The following is a 16,712-nucleotide window of genomic DNA, read 5'->3' on the forward strand; positions in this document are numbered from 1 at the left end:
TACTTCAGAAGTTATAGTTGTATCTGCAGACTGTTGCATGTTAGGTTCACTGTGTGCTCTCAAAACACACTCAACCATCTACCTTAAACAAAGCTGCCTACTAATTCCCCCCTCCTTTCAAGGGAAAGTAATCAGTTATTCCCAATAATGACCCTTCTCTCCCCAGAGGATGCAGTGGTATTCAGGTAACGACACAGTTTGTGTGTAGAGAAGTCATTTTTCACCCTGAAAATTGCAGAGTAGCATGTCTGACTAGGCTGAGTAAATGTCTGTCAGTGGCACACACACAACATGCACTCAATATTACACACACACACACACACACACACACTGTTGTTGTGACTATGACTGACACACACACACACACACACACACACACACACACACACACATATCCTGGTTTAACCACACACACACATCACACACGGAGACACAAAATGCCTGTCTGGAAATTAGTCTAATGACCATGAGAAAATCTAAACATCTCTGTCAGTAAGATGATTAATGAGACAGTTTACAATGTATATAATAGCGATGTGAGAATGATGGAGGAAGACATTGCTTCTTCCCTGTTGTTGCTATGGGGAACATTGCGGGAATGTTAGGAAGCCCATAAGGTAAAGTCATTAAGAAGACTTTCACACAAGTAACCCTTGTAACGGTCATGGTTGTGAACCATGAAAAGGTTGTGGAGCATATCTGGGTTTAGAGGTTCTTGGTTTGTTATCTGGTTGAACACAGATAGGGACACTGGAACTGTTGTTGTGACTATGGGTTAGTGATAATATCCTGGGGTGACCTGTTGTTGTGACTATGGGTTAGTGATAATATCCTGGGGTGACCTGTTGTTGTGACTATGGGTTAGTGATAATATCCTGGGGTTGTTTGACCTGTTGTTGTGACTATGGGTTAGTGATAATATCCTGTTGTGGGTGACCTGACCTGTTGTTGTGACTATGGGTTAGTGATAATATCCTGGGGTGACCTGTTGTTGTGACTATGGGTTACTGATAATATCCTGGGGTGACCTGTTGTTGTGACTATGGGTTAGTGATAATATCCTGGGTTGACCTGTTGTTGTGACTATGGGTTAGTGATAATATCCTGGGGTGATAATATCCTGGGTTGTTGTGACTATGGGTTAGTGATAATATCCTGGGGTGACCTGTTGTTGTGACTATGGGTTAGTGATAATATCCTGGGTTGACCTATTGTTTTGATTATGGGTTAGTGATAATATCCTGGGTTGACCTATTGTTGTGACTATGGGTTAGTGATAATATCCTGGGGTGACCTGTTGTTGTGACTATGGGTTAGTGATAATATCCTGGGGTGACCTGTTGTTGTGACTATGGGTTAGTGATAATATCCTGGGTTGACCTATTGTTTTGACTATGGATTAGTGATACTATCCTGGGTTGACAGTAAAGTTTAACTCAAGGTTGATATCCTTCAAACCTGTCCAGTTAGATATCAATGACTTTTAGCAGCCTTTACACAACATGGCTAGTTATTCCCGATCTGGCATTTCATTTTGACAGAGGAAGACCTTATGGTGGAAACAGGTTCCACACTACGTTCGTGTAACTTTTGAGTGATTTACTCCATGAATGGTTTATTTTCTATTTTCTCTTATCTGTTGAACTTTCAGCCTTTCAAAAAATATTTTTGCCCCTTCCACTGTCCTGGCTTACTTATTGGCGAAGCAAGGAAATAAATGTAATGTCTCATTGCTGTGAGGGACAGGGAAGCCTGAGCAGTTAGCATCCCTGAGACTAGAGGTGGCTCTGTGCAGACAGAACATAATCCTTCGGTTTAGGATTTTTATTGACACAGAAGGTCCGTATTTATTTTCTTAATGACCCGGGAAAGAGATGCGTGTGTGTGTGTATTAACCTGGAATGGGCTTTGTGTCTGTGTGTGTCTGTGTGTGTGTGTGTGTTTCAGTCAACTAAAGGTGTGTATTCCTCATCAATGAATCGTGCCTTCATCGTTTTAGCATGTGTGTACCCTACTGAACCCTGTAGAAGACTTACCAGAGGACTAGAACATGAACTAATCCCATTCATTAGGGTTAGCATAAACAGTCTCCCAGCACTGGGACTATCCACATGTGCTGAGGCTGGGAGTCCAAATACCTTCAGTAAATTCAACCAGATGGATCACTACAGATCTGACGTGAATACACACACACTGACGGACGAACGGACGGACACACACACAAACACACACGCACAAACTCCTACGGATGGACAGGTGGACGGACACACACACACACGGACGGACACACACATGGAAACACACATGGACGGACGGATCATTAGAGATCTGATGTGAACATGGTATGCATCCCAAATGGCACCATATGACCTCTGGGTCTACCCATGGCCCTGGTCAAACAGAGTGTACTGTAGAGGGAACGGGGAGCATTTAGGACACAGTCATGGCCTGATTTAGCTCACAGGTGGCATTTCCTTCAGCAAAACTGAACGCCACTTCATTTCACAAGCAATTTACCACAGCAACCGGACCTGGAAACTCCTACTTCAGATTGCAGGAGCTTTCCAGTAGCGCCAACCACCAAGTCTTACTTATGCCTGGAGTGATCAAATCTGAAGTTGTTTTAGGTTGCACCTACAGCACTTTAAGACAGCTGGAGCACGCAGACATATTGTCCTCACTATGTCCTTACCTCTGTATTCTAGAGCTACTTTGGTAGGCAGAATGTGGTAGCTCAGCTGATCAAGATAACTGCAGATAAGGTAGTTAAAATAACGATTGAACTGCAATCAGCAAAACTGGACAAACTTTGGTTCGAAGTAGTTACTAGCATATTAACTGAATCGTTGCTTAATTTGCTTAGTTGTAGCTGTATATAATTACACAGATACAATAAATGCTAGATGCTATGTGGACACTTAAAGATGGACTCCGCAGGATGGGGAAACAGCGCCACTGGCCCCACCACCGTTGTTGTTGTCTTTGTTGCCGAGCTGAGGAGAGTCATGCAGCAAGGAAAAACAAATAGCAGTACATACTGTGCTCTTCTGTCTCCAGTAACTTCTTTGTTGTTGGAATATCTCAAACAGACATGGCTGTTACATCATTAAGGATTCCAGTTTTAACATGTGAGTGTTGTTTGTTAGAGACTTTGAAACTGATCAAGTGTTTTAATTTTTTTAATGTATGAACCTTTATTGAACCTTTATTTAACTAGGCAAGTCAGTTAACAACAAATTCTTATTTACTAACCCAGGGTTTGGCCGGGTTAGAGTCCCTATGAGACAATCACGGCCAGTTGTGATACAGACTGGAATCAAACCAGGGTCAGTAGTGACACCTCTAGCACTGAGATGCAGTGCCTTAGACCGCTGTGCCACTCGGGAGCCCAAGTTGATGAGATGTTGATGAAGTGTTTGTCTCTCGTCTCCTGTCAGAAAGAGTGTTCCAACTTCATCCGAGTGCTCCAACCCTACAACTCCACCCACCTGTATATCTGTGGTACAGGGGCCTTCCACCCCATCTGTGCCTATCTGGAGATGGGCAAACGGGCAGAGGTAAGGGGCAACAACACACACACACACACACACCACCACCCCCTCTAACCTCCAATAGAATCTAAATTGCACCAAGACAAGGGACTAGATCATTATTTTCTGTTGTGACTATTTCCCACTCATTCAGTGTTTCTAATCAATGATTTCATTTGTGCAAAGTGGGGGGAAAAAGCTCATTACACAGGCCCACATTAACAAGCGGAAATCGTTCTCCCACACAACAGTTTAATCAATCATCTTGATAAGCAGATACAGCTTAATCAATGATCCCACACAGTGTAACTGTTCAACTGTGGAAAGGGGGAAATCACTATCTTGTCCTGCATTAATATAATGGGTTCTGTGTGTGTGTGTGTGTGTGTGTGTGTGTGTGTGTGTGTGTGTGTGTGTGTGTGTGTGTGTGTGTGTGTGTGTGTGTGTGTGTGTGTGTGTGTGTGTGTGTGTGTGTGTGTGTGTGTGTGTATAGCATGGTGCTATTTTACATAGATTGACGGGGTCTGTCAGTTATTAATATACATCTACAAGGGTCAATAAGGTACAGCTCTACTCCACAGTACGTGTTTCAGGTCTCTAATGACACACTGTTACCCATCAAGTGCACTAATTTGACACACTATTCCCCATTTAGTGAACTTCTTGCAAACCATATTCCTTCTGTAGTGCACTAATATGACACTTTTCCTTATATAGTGAGCAACTTTTGTGTCATTTGCGTGTTGTTTTGGAATGTTCTAGATGGGTTTCCTACGGACTATTCTTGAACACTGATCTTTCCCTTCAGGACAACATCTTTCGACTGGAGTCGTCCCACTTCGAGAACGGCCGGGGGAAAAGCCCCTACGACCCCAAGATGCTCTCTGCGTCCATAATGTTAGGTGAGTCCGACTCTAATCCCACTTGTGATTGGTTGGAGTTTGCCAGTGGACTTCCTGACACTTAACATCTCTAATCTCATTGGCTGCTTGTTGCTGACCCTGGTTTCTGGTTGGCAGATGGGGAGCTGTACTCTGGCACATCGGCAGACTTCATGGGAAGGGACTTTGCCATCTTCCGCACCCTCGGGGAGCATCATCCTATCAGGACTGAGCAACATGACTCTAGATGGCTCAATGGTACTTTTTATTATACAGCTCGATCACATTAAAGCAAAAAGCTATTTTCCAAGGGAGAAATCAAATAAGACACTTCTGATTAAATTGTATTTGCAGAGGTATAACTAATTGAAATTAACAAGAGGGAACCGTTGATGATATGAGACAGTAGGCAACAACCTTAATTGGCTGAAATTATATGAATCAGCCCTTTTTATTGGTCGATAGGAGAGGGGGCTCTTGATAGTATAATATAGACATGATACACTTAATCCTTTAAAGCGCATCAAAGGAACCTTCTCATTGGTCAATTGGCGAGAGGACGCCATTCATTGGTTTAAATAGCTGTCGGACAGAGCTTAGTCCTATCTATAAGCCGTGAGTGTCTCTGATGAGATCCCATTCAAAGACAGACATAGATATCAGATCCCCATTCATAAAGTCAGTGTGTGTATGAATGTGTGTGGCTGCTGGTGCTGGTGAGATTAGCCAGGGGTGGGAAGGAGAGGAGCCCTCACTCTGTCAGTCTGCCTGCATAGCCAAGGATTTAATGGCTGCCGCACAAAAGGTCAATTTATGTTTTTTTCCCCCGGAATCCATATTCTTTCCCATGGAGTTAATCCCCTCAGCTGTTTTCCGGCAGCGACGTCAAATTTCAACCCACCACCACCCCTTTACAGCCCCACCTCCCATTCACAGAACAGTGAACCCCCCCAAACCCACTCCATGGTGATGAATGCCGTGACACATTCAGAAAGAGCGATTTACCCAAAAGGTAATCTTCTCACCTTAATCCTCCTATTGTCTGTTGGCTTCTCCATCCACTGGCTCCGGATAAATCCTCTCTGGTTATTGTAATTTGGGGATTACCAGAATGGATTCTTTTCTATTCTAGACTCTAGACTAGTATGAATGGCATGGCGTTCCTACTTCATAGAGAAACCTTAATGGCTATGTGAATAGGTATGCACTTCAGAAGGCTTCAGACCCTAGGTTGGCCAGACAGACTGTGGCAGACATTTATTTACACATCCTCCCGATCTGTTAACACTCCTAACTCGGGTTTATAGTTAAGCCCACGACCAATGAAGTGGCCTTTGTCCGACATTAAATGTATTGAATGGCATGAGTGCAGCCGTTGTGGTGTGTGTGTGTGTGTGTGTGTGTGTTTGCATCCGTCTGGTCGCGCACTGTGCATTTATAAAATGTCTGTGTGTGTGTGCATCCGCATCATTTATAAAATGTCGTCGTCTGCTCGCGCACTGTGCATTTATTAAATGGCTGTGTGTGTGTGCATCCGTCTGCTCGCGCACTGTGCATTTATTAAATGTCTGTGCGTGTGCGTGTGTGTGTGTGTACTTGCATATCTGTGTTTGGGACTCTCACCCACATGGAGACAGTATAAATCTGGCAGCGTAAAGGTCCTGCTTTGGCCAGGGGTCTCCCTTTTCACGGCCACATCCTGTATTGTGTGAGTGTGTGTGTATATACAGTTGTGGCCAAATATATTCGCACCCTTGTGCGTGTGTGTGTCAGTGTGCGTGTGTGTCAGTGTGTGTGTGTGTGTGTGTGTGTGTGTGTGTGGAGCTTACCGCCACCATAACACTGCCCCGCTTGTTGCTCTCTCTCTAACTTAGTTGGGTTGGCGAAACGCCATCTCTCCTTTCCCGTGCCGACGCCTCCATGACTGACTGCTCCCAGATCAGTTTTCCGTAAAGAGCTCTATCCCTCTAGCTGGGGATATTCAAGCCCTAGGCTCTTGGCTCTCAAGTCATTTAGGAGTTTGATTTCCTCGCACTCCGAAATCTGCAATCGATGCATTAGGGCTGTGTCCCAAATGGCACCCTATTCCCTATGTAGAAGTGCACTATATAGGGAATAGGGTGCCATTTGTTACACATTCTGAAGTGTATATTACATAGAATCAGAGTCATATGTGTTTGTTTGGAGGTGTCTTCTAAAAAGGGGTTATGGAGGACTGGAGGATGGAGGTGTCTTCTAATAGGGGTTATGGAGGACTGGAGGATGGAGGACATGGTGGAATTAAATAGCGGTTGGTTTAATGCGGATATGAGGGTTTCATGGTTAAGCCCTGGTGAAAATTAGTCATTGTTTGTTTATCAAGCTGGTGTTTGTTTGCGTGCTCATGTATCTGTGTTTGCACATATGTGTTTGAATGTTTGATCATGTCTGTAAGCAGTTCGTGTGTGTGTGTGTGCGCGTGTGTGTTTGTACCTGTGTATTTGTTAACGTGTGTGTGTGTGTGTGTGTGTGTGTGTGTGTGTGTGTGTGTGTGTGTGTGTGTGTGTGTGTGTGTGTGTGTCAGACCCCAGGTTTGTAGGTGTAAACCTGATCCCAGAGAGTGACAACCCTGAGGATGATAAGATCTTCCTCTTCTTCAAAGAGAACGCCATGGACGGAGAACACACTGGCAAGGCCACTATTGCCCGCATAGGACAACTGTGTAAGGTAACAACACACACACAAACACACACACAAGCATCCCATGCACACACTGGCATGCACAGACAGACACGCAAACACACATGGACGCATGGACACGCACACAAAACACACTGAAACAAACTAGCATGCACTCACACACACATCATGGATATATTAAACTCTCACACACATCATGGATATATTAAACTCTCACACACATCATGGATATATTCAACTCACACACAAGTCATGGACATGTTAAACTCTCACACACACAGTTCCATTCACAGGGACACAGAAATATGTCACATACACAGATGTTCCCCAGTATCAAAGCTGAATTCACACAAGTATTATATATTGTGGATTTTCATGCCTGTCTGTAGACTATCTGTGTGTGTAACGTATGTGTGTTTGTGTGTGTAAGGTGTGTGTTTATTTGTGTGTGTATTGTGAGTGTGTGTAACGTGTGTGTTTGTGTGTGTAAGGTGTGTGTGTATTGTGAGTGTGTGTAACGTGTGTGTTTATTTGTGTGTGTAACGTGTATGTGTTTGTGTGTGTAGCGTGTGTGTGTTTATTTGTGTGTGTAACATGTATGTGTTTGTGTGTGTAGCGTGTGTGTGTTTATTTGTGTGTGTAACGTGTGTGTGTGTTTGTGTGTGTCTGTCCCTGCAGAATGACCTGGGAGGTCACAGGAGTCTGGTCAATAAGTGGACCACCTTCCTCAAGGCCAGACTGACCTGCTCAGTGCCAGGTCTCAACGGCATCGACACACACTTCGACGAGCTGCGTAAGGAACTGCGTGTGTGTATGTGAGCCTCTCTGTGGGTACTTTCTACCCGAGAGGGGTACGTATGGTAGCATCGTTTCATTGAAACACTGTATGATGTTGGGATGGTTGTGCTAATGTCCCGATGTGGTTTCTATGTGTTTCAGAGGATGTCTTTCTGATGAGCTCCAAAGATCCTAAGAACCCAGTGATCTATGCTGTCTTCACAACTTCTAGGTAATGAGCTAGATATTTATGATTCATAAAACCTACTGTGCCCTTGTGTGTATTCAATACTACTACTATTGATCATAGTACACATGTGCTATGTTTGCTAGGGGATCTGTACTGTATAACAGTGAAACCATTCTAGACAAATTATTAAAACACACAAAGCTCATATTTCTACTGTCCTCTCTCTCTATCATTTTTGCCTCCTTTAATCCACTTCCAGGTGGCCAGACATCACCTTGTCTTACCTCCTCCTCAGATTGAAAATCCCTTTAATCCTCTTCCAGGTGGCCAGACATCACCTTGTCTTACCTCCTCCTCAGATTGAAAATCCCTTTAATCCTCTTCCAGGTGGCCAGACAGCACCTTGTCTTACCTCCTCCTCAGATTGAAAATCCCTTTAATCCTCTTCCAGGTGGCCAGACAGCACCTTGTCTTACCTCCTCCTCAGATTGAAAATCCCTTTAATCCTCTTCCAGGTGGCCAGACATCACCTTGTTTTACCACCTCCTCAGATTGAAAATCCCTTTAATCCTCTTCCAGGTGGCCAGACATCACCTTGTCTTAACTCCTCCTCAGATTGAAAATCCCACTCCTCCTCAGATTGAAAATCCCTTTAATCCTCTTCCAGGTGGCCAGACATCACCTTGTCTTACCTCCTCCTCAGATTGAAAATCCCTTTAATCCTCTTCCAGGTGGCCAGACAGCACCTTGTCTTACCTCCTCCTCAGATTGAAAATCCCTTTAATCCTCTTCCAGGTGGCCAGACATCACCTTGTCTTACCTCCTCCTCAGATTGAAAATCCCTTTAATCCTCTTCCAGGTGGCCAGACAGCACCTTGTCTTACCTCCTCCTCAGATTGAAAATCCCTTTAATCCTCTTCCAGGTGGCCAGACAGCACCTTGTCTTACCTCCTCCTCAGATTGAAAATCCCTTTAATCCTCTTCCAGGTGGCCAGACATCACCTTGTCTTACCTCCTCCTCAGATTGAAAATCCCTTTAATCCTCTTCCCCATTCTCTGCTACCTGTCCCCTTTCATTGTAAAACTCTGTGGAACCTCGGAGCTAAATCTGATTAAGTGGTGGAGAGGTAGTGGGGTGGGGGAGGGGGGACACAATCCTCGCTCCCCAGGGAACGTCTCCCTCTCCCTGGCCGATGCTCAAACCTCGACAGGGGTAGCCTCCAGAGCCATGGTTCTATTGTACTGTACACACTGTTGGGCAGTGCGAGATGAAATAAGCGAGTTAAAAGCGGCTTGAGGCGAAAAACAATGTTGGCGATGGGGGCTTCTTCAGATGATGGATTAGGCGGCTGGCGGCGTTCGGCGTGCCATGTTCGAGCGGCATTGTCTGGAGCCGCCGCCGCACGATTAGGACAAACACTTCATCATTAATCACAGACCTAATAATAAGAATGAGTACAGAGAAAATGAGGAGAGAGGGGGGGGGGGAGAGGAGATGTGAGTGGAGAGAGGGGGAGAGAGAGAGAGGGAGAGAGAGAGAGAGAGAGAGAGAGAGAGAGGGGGGGGAGAGAGAGGGAGAGGCCAAGCTCGTTAACAAACAAAACAGGCTCATCATTTTGTTTAACCAATCACTGTGCAGGTCTGTTCCTCTCCACCATCTCTAATGCATGCAGTGTAACACAGCACTTGAAAATTCAATTACAGGCTTTGAGGAATTAGACTGGTTTAATTATTTTTGTAAGTGGCCTGTTTCAGAGATGAATAGAGCCGGGGATTCAGGGGACTGGCTTTTAATATTCCACTTAATGAGGCCCATAGGCTGCTACTGATAGATCGATGGTACTGATACCAGTAGTGTGTGTGTGTGTGTGTGTGTGTGTGTGTGTGTGTGTGTGTGTGTGTGTGTGTGTGTGTGTGTGTGTGTGTGTGTGTGTGTGTGTGTGTGTGTGTGTGTGTGTATTCCACCTGCACTAGTGTCTGTCCAACATTCAGGCGTGTCAGGGATTAGAGTGTTTGTGTATGCCCAGCGGTTAATTGCATTTCTCCCTAATTAACATTTTACAAAAGCACCTCCATTAATCTTTAATGGTTTACTGATATCTGGGGTTCTGGGTGGACAGATGCTCCGATACCACCCACATCACTGCTAGCCTGGTCCCAGATCAGTTTGTGCTGTATAGCCAACTCCTATAGTCATTGTCACAATATGCTAGCCTGGTCCCAGATCAGTTTGTACTGTATAGCTAAGGTCCCAGATCAGTTTGTTCTGAATAGCCAAGGTCCCAGATCAGTTTGTGATTTATAGCAAAAGGTCCCAGATCAGTTTGTGCCTTATAGCAAAAGGTCCCAGATCAGTTTGTGCTTTATAGCAAAAGGTCCCAGACCAGTTTGTGCCTTGTAGGAAAAGGTCCCAGACCAGGTTGTGCTTTATAGCCAAGGTCCCAGACCAGTTAGTTCTTTATAGCCAAGGTCCCAGACCAGTTTGTGCCTTATAGGAAAAGGTCCCAGACCAGGTTGTGCTTTATAGCCAAGGTCCCAGACCAGTTTGTGCCTTATAGGAAAAGGTCCCAGACCAGGTTGTGCTTTATAGCCAAGGTCCCAGACCAGTTAGTGCTTTATAGCCAAGGTCCCAGACCAGTTTGTGCCTTATGGGAAAAGGTCCCAGACCAGGTTGTGCTTTATAGCCAAGGTCCTAGACCAGTTAATGCTTTATAGCCAAGGTCCCAGATCAGTTTGCGCTGTACACTCTAAAAATAAAAGGTTCCTGGAGTATCCTTTAGGGTTTCTTCAAATTGAAACTGTCGGGGAACCCCTTTAAAAGGGTTCTTCAAATAACCCTTTTTAACAACCCCTTTTAGTGGTTCCTCAAATAACCTTTTGAAGAACCTTTTGGGGTACATTTTTGAACTAACTCCCCTCCCCTATTATCATTATTGATATTGTTATTATTATTATTATTAATAATAACAATATGCATGACAATAAGAACAATAACATAATATTGCAGTTGTCAGTGTTTATTATTATTTTAGTAGCAAAGCAGAATGAATAAATCGAAATATGAGGTAAACTCCCAGCAGAGCCCCAAGTCTAATGGGTATATCCTCTGGCGTGTTGATGTTAATGTGGTGATGTTCTCTGTATCCATAGCCAGAATGATTTTGCAGTGCATGTTGATCTAACAGGTTTCCTGTTATATTCATCAGAGGTGTAGGGAGGGTGAAGTCTGTGAATCCCAAAAATAGTCATTATACAGATGATCAACAAAACATGCACACGACAGTATTCATACCTTGGTTTTTGTGGTGAATGTGAATGAAAAAAGCTGTTTTGATAATGGTTTTCATACATATCTTGTCCATAATGTAGAGGCCTATGGGATCTCATTGAAGAGGTGAGGGAGGTATACCTGCACACACAGACACATATCTTGTCCATAATGTAGAGGCCTATGGGCTCATTGAAGAGGTGAGGGGGATACCTGCACACACAGACACATATCTTGTCCATAATGTAGAGGCCTATGGGATACTCATTGAAGAGGTGAGGGAGGTATACCTGCACACACAGACACATATCTTGTCCATAATGTAGAGGCCTATGGGATACTCATTGAAGAGGTGAGGGAGGTATACCTGCACACACAGACACATATGAGGGAGGTATACCTGCACACACAGACACATATCTTGTCCATAATGTAGAGGCCTATGGGATACTCATTGAAGAGGTGAGGGAGGTATACCTGCACACACAGACACATATCTTGTCCATAATGTAGAGGCCTATGGGATACTCATTGAAGAGGTGAGGGGGTACCTGCACACACAGACACATATCTTGTCCATAATGTAGAGGCCTATGGGATACTCATTGAAGAGGTGAGGGAGGTATACCTGCACACACAGACACATATCTTGTCCATAATGTAGAGGCCTATGGGATACTCATTGAAGAGGTGAGGGATACCTGCACACACAGACACATATCTTGTCCATAAGGTAGAGGCCTATGGGATACTCATTGAAGAGGTGAGGGAGGTATACCTGCACACACAGACACATATCTTGTCCATAATGTAGAGGCCTATGGGATACTCATTGAAGAGGTGGTATACCTGCACACACAGACACATATCTTGTCCATAATGTAGAGGCCTATGGGATACTCATTGAAGAGGTGAGGGAGGTATACCTGCACACACAGACACATATCTTGTCCATAATGTAGAGGCCTATGGGATACTCATTGAAGAAGGGAGGTATACCTGCACACAGCCATCTTGTCCATAATGTAGAGGCCTATGGGATACTCATTGAAGAGGTGAGGGAGGTATACCTGCACACACAGACAATATCTTGTCCATAATGTAGAGGCCTATGGGATACTCATTGCAGCTGCTTTTCCCAAGTATACCTGCACACAGACACAAAAGTGAGCAGCTATCCTTCAACATGTTCTTATAGCCAACAACTCTTACCTCTTTGTTGATTCATATCCATTGAATTTGTCCCTTTTCTGTTTTAGAAAGATTTTCACTAAGAGCAGCTGTTTAGCTGGTTAAACAAAGGTTAGCCATGTGATAGTAAACATTATGTCCATGTCAAGAAAGCTTCTCAACAGCCAGCGGTTGCCAAAGAAATCGCAGCTGCTTTTTCTCGACAGATCCTCCAGAGTGTCATTTGCTCAATAGGCCTTGTTGCAAAGAAATATGTTGCAAAGAAATATGTTTTCCACTTTTTTATTGTTGTAATATTAAAAGGTTAAACACTGCTGTTATAAACGTAACGTTCTATTTGTCGTTATTGCATCAATTCAGGCAATTTATGGTGATATGGATGGTTTTCCACATCGCCCAGCTCTAATCTCAAGTGATACTATTCTCTGTATAACGCAGTGTACTACTTTACCCAAGCCACAGGGGAATATAGTTTCAGATGGACCAATAAACTACTGCATATCCATAAATAATCACTATTATGTGCATCTAGTCAATGAAAATGTATTGTTTTGTATTTTGTGGCAGTACATGGATTTGTTTAAATTCATTCTAGAGGAATTTTTATGGTCTTGAACCATTTCTTGTAAATGATTCTGTCCAGCCCTACGATTCACACAGATACACTTTAGCACTTGGAACAAATGATGGAATTGTCCATTGGAAAACCTACAGTGGTGGAATACTGCAACACAGCATTCCCATCATTCCCTCCAACTGTGTTCCATTAGGGGTGAATTACGGTCTCGCTCGTTGGTAACCGGCCTAAATTCCTGTCCATTCTCTGGAAGCTGGATTCTATCACAGCCATGTTTCTAACCGACATCCTCTCCATTTAATTATGACAACATTCTTCTTGGTCTGTCTGTTGTATGTCAGGGTGAGCTTTGATTATGTCCTCTTCTACAGCTATAATATCAGACCTGGATATTATTATTGTCTTATGTTGTGATGGTTATGGGTCTCACAGTCTCCTGCCCCCCTCTCTCTCTCTCCCTCTCCCTCTCCCTCTCTCCCTCTTTCCCTCTACCTCTCTTCTCATCCTCTCTCCTTGCCTCCCTACTCCCCCTCTACAGTAACATATTCAAAGGCTCAGCAGTGTGTATGTACAACATGGCAGACATCCGGAGGGTCTTCCTGGGTCCCTATGCCCACCGAGATGGGCCCACCTACCAGTGGGTACCCTTCCAGGGGAGGGTGCCCTACCCCCGCCCTGGCACGGTGAGTCACAGGGGGGTCATATGGGGGTTATGACAAGTTATAGCACCTCATAGCTGCTACTTAGAAGCTAATAGACAAATACAAGTAATTCACAACGGATACCTATATTTACGTATATGGAAGTAGCAAGTGACTGATGGCACACATGTCAACTTTTATAGAAGTCATGAATATCAATAGTTATAGCAAGGTAATAGGTGACTTATGAAAGGAAAATGTAACATTAGTATTCATCACAATAACCTCAATAACCATATTCCCTACTTATTATAACACGGCTCAACATGAAATACATATGACCTCAGTTCCAGACACATAGATGTATTAAATGTGACTTGTTAACTCTAGAACCTCCTGTTCTTCATAGTGCCCCAGCTATGACCTCAGTTCCAGACACATAGATGTATTAAATGTGACATGTTAACTCTAGAACCTCCTGTTCTTCATAGTGCCCCAGCTATGACCTCAGTTCCAGACACATAGATGTATTAAATGTGACTTGTTAACTCTAGAACCTCCTGTTCTTCATAGTGCCCCAGCTATGACCTCAGTTCCAGACACATAGATGTATTAAATGTGACTTGTTAACTCTAGAACCTCCTGTTCTTCTTCATAGTGCCCCAGCTATGACCTCAGTTCCAGACACATAGATGTATTAAATGTGACTTGTTAACTCTAGAACCTCCTGTTCTTCATAGTGCCCCAGCTATGACCTCAGTTCCAGACACATAGATGTATTAAATGTGACTTGTTAACTCTAGAACCTCCTGTTCTTCATAGTGCCCCAGCTATGACCTCAGTTCCAGACACATAGATGTATTAAATGTGACTTGTTAACTCTAGAACCTCCTGTTCTTCATAGTGCCCCAGCTATGACCTCAGTTCCAGACACATAGATGTATTAAACCTGACCTATAGCCTCTTGTTCTTCATAGTGCCCCAGTAAAACTTTTGGGGGCTTTGACTCCACCAAGGACCTCCCTGATGATGTGATCACCTTTGCGCGGGGCCACCCGGCCATGTTTAACCCTGTGCACCCCATCGGGGGTCGTCCCATCGTGGTGAGGACTGATGTGGACTACCAGTTCTCCCAGCTAGTGGTGGACAAGGTGGAGGCCGAGGACGGACAGTACGACGTCATGTTCATTGGAACAGGTCAGTGAGATATGATTCATTTAATTTTTAAATTAGCAATCCAACTGGTTGAATGCTACGTTAAAAAAAGTCCGCGTTTTTTGGGGGGGAATTTATGATTTGTGCTCAAGGTTGTTACGCTGCATGAGCACCTAAGGCAAGCAAATGTCCCCTTGAGCGAAGTTCACCTTGACATCAACTTCAATAAAAAGGAAATCCTGCAATGATTCGTTGCCTCCTTCTTTTGACCTTAAGTGACTGAACAGTTATATTGTAGTGTATTGAATGTGCTGTTGTAGACCTGGGCACGGTCCTGTAGGTGGTTAGAGTCAGATGAGATAACTGAATACTGATGTATGTTTCCTGTTGTAGACCTGGGCACGGTCCTGTAGGTGGTTAGAGTCAGATAGATAACTGAATACTGATGTATGTTTCCTGTTGTAGACCTGGGCACGGTCCTGTAGGTGGGCACGGTCCTGAAGGTGGTTAGAGTCAGAGAGATAACTGAATACTGATGTATGTTTCCTGTTGTAGACCTGGGCAGTCCTGTAGGTGGTTAGAGTAGATAACTGAATACTGATGTATGTTTCCTGTTGTAGACCTGGGCACGGTCCTGTAGGTGGTTAGAGTCAGATAGATAAGATGATGATAACCTGAATACTGATGTGATGTATGTTTCCTGTTGTAGACCTGGGCACGGTCCTGTAGGTGGTTAGAGTCAGATAGATAACTGAATACTGATGTATGTTTCCTGTTGTAGACCTGGGCACGGTCCTGTAGGTGGTTAGAGTCAGAGAGATAACTGAATACTGATGTATGTTTCCTGTAGGTGGTAGACCTGAATACTGATGTATGTTTCCTGTTGTAGACCTGGGTCCTGTAGGTGGTTAGAGTCAGATAGATAACTGAATACTGATGTATGTTTCCTGTTGTAGACCTGGGCACGGTCCTGTAGGTGGTTAGAGTCAGAGAGATAACTGAATACTGATGTATGTTTCCTGTTGTAGACCTGGGCACGGTCCTGTAGGTGGTTAGAGTCAGAGAGATAACTGAATACTGATGTATGTTTCCTGTTGTAGACCTGGGCACAGTCCTGAAGGTGGTTAGGGTCAGATAGATAACTGAATACTGATGTATGTTTCCTGTTGTAGACCTGGGCACGGTCCTGTAGGTGGTTAGAGTCAGATAGATAACTGAATACTGATGTATGTTTCCTGTTGTAGACCTGGGCACGGTCCTGAAGGTGGTTACCATCCCAAGAGAGAGCTGGCATGACCTGGAAGAGGTGGTCCTGGAGGAGATGACCGTGTTCAGGGTACGGCCACACACTGGGAAACTGGTTATGGTTATAATTGATTGTATTTACATGGAAAATATTCAAGGGAGTGTAATAGAACACCAGTCATTTTGTTGGGAAGTGAAGGGTACATGATCAATGTCTAGCTCTGAAATAAAAGGGAGGAGTGGGGAAATTCCATAGGGAGTTATGAGGGGGTGTCTAAATGAATCAGAGTGTTATATCTTCTCTAACTGTGTCTTTCTGCAGGAGCCCACCCCATCACAGCAATGGAGCTTTCCACCAAACAGCAACAGCTGTACCTGGGCTCGGCGCTAGGCGTTTCCCAGATGCCTTTGCACCGCTGTGAGGTGTACGGGAAGGCTTGCGCTGAGTGCTGTCTGGCCCGTGACCCCTACTGTGCCTGGGATGGAACAGAGTGCTCCCGTTACTTCCCTACCGCCAAGCGGTAAGAACACACACACACACAGACATTCTCGTAGATGCACACACAGGCAAGTATGAA

General features: G+C 44.3%; 1 pseudogene; it reads left to right on the top strand.

Moving 5' to 3' along the window:
• The window catches only part of LOC112267791, a 33,529-nt pseudogene that overhangs the window by 11,894 nt on the left and 4,923 nt on the right, over positions 1-16,712 (top strand).

Source organism: Oncorhynchus tshawytscha, unplaced genomic scaffold (genome assembly GCF_018296145.1).
Source record: "Oncorhynchus tshawytscha isolate Ot180627B unplaced genomic scaffold, Otsh_v2.0 Un_contig_10417_pilon_pilon, whole genome shotgun sequence".
Classification (NCBI taxonomy): domain Eukaryota; kingdom Metazoa; phylum Chordata; class Actinopteri; order Salmoniformes; family Salmonidae; genus Oncorhynchus; species Oncorhynchus tshawytscha.